Source organism: Branchiostoma floridae, chromosome 2 (genome assembly GCF_000003815.2).
Source record: "Branchiostoma floridae strain S238N-H82 chromosome 2, Bfl_VNyyK, whole genome shotgun sequence".
NCBI lineage: Eukaryota > Metazoa > Chordata > Leptocardii > Amphioxiformes > Branchiostomatidae > Branchiostoma > Branchiostoma floridae.
Window position 1 is genome coordinate 13,792,084 of NC_049980.1, and position 890 is coordinate 13,792,973.

At 39.4% G+C, this 890-nt stretch overlaps 1 protein-coding gene across 2 annotated transcripts in view; it reads right to left on the reverse strand.

Moving 5' to 3' along the window:
• Positions 1 to 890, reverse strand: part of LOC118409314 — a 41,075-nt gene that overhangs the window by 13,186 nt on the left and 26,999 nt on the right. The window lies entirely within an intron of this gene.

An 890-nucleotide genomic window follows, 5' to 3' on the forward strand; every position in this document is an offset into this window, starting at 1 on the left:
AACACACAGATATATGTGAGGCAGCGTCACATATATCTGTGCTACAAAACACAGACATATGTGCGTGGTGAAGCACATATATATCTGTTTTGCACGCAGATATATGTGTGGCTGGTGCAGCACATATATGTCTGCCATGGGAAACAGATATATATGTGATTCAGCACACACATATGTCTGCGTCCAAAACGTTTATATATGTGTCATTCACCACACATATTGACGGTAATATTCAACTGTTTTAACCTACGTCACTTTAACGTTGTGGATGTTTGAAAATAAAAATAAAGAAATCCCAAACCTGGGTTTCCATGCTCTAGTCACAAGACAAAAGAGTTGTGTATATAAAATGAAACAATAAACCTTTAGAAAAAATTGGCCGTATTTTTAGAAAAAAATGCCTGGATGTTTAACAAAATCACAAGAAAAGAAAACTTTAAAGTATTGAATTGGTCTCTTTCTATCAAAAGACATAAAATGGGATTTGTTGAGCAAAGAAAAAAACACGTTGTCACAACTGGGATTCGAACTCACATCTGCGGAAACTGACTGTGTGTTGAACGCATGCAGAACTTTACCATTAGACCGCTCGGCCATCGTGTAACAGTTGCGCAACTGAGGTTTAGAAGGGTCCTAAGAAGGCCGGTTAACTTGACCTACTAAACGATCCATGGAACAAACCGCTTCTATCAAGATTCCTCACAGGAACTTGCGGCCCCTGGATCTAAAGAGTGAAGACAGCTCTACGACTGAGCTACGCGAATCGGCCAGCCAGAGGAGATTCAATATCAAGTGTTGCCATTGACATGGGGATCAAAATACAGAATATGTGATGTGGAGTCATATATATGTTGCTCCAAACACAGATATATATCTGATGTGGCGTCACA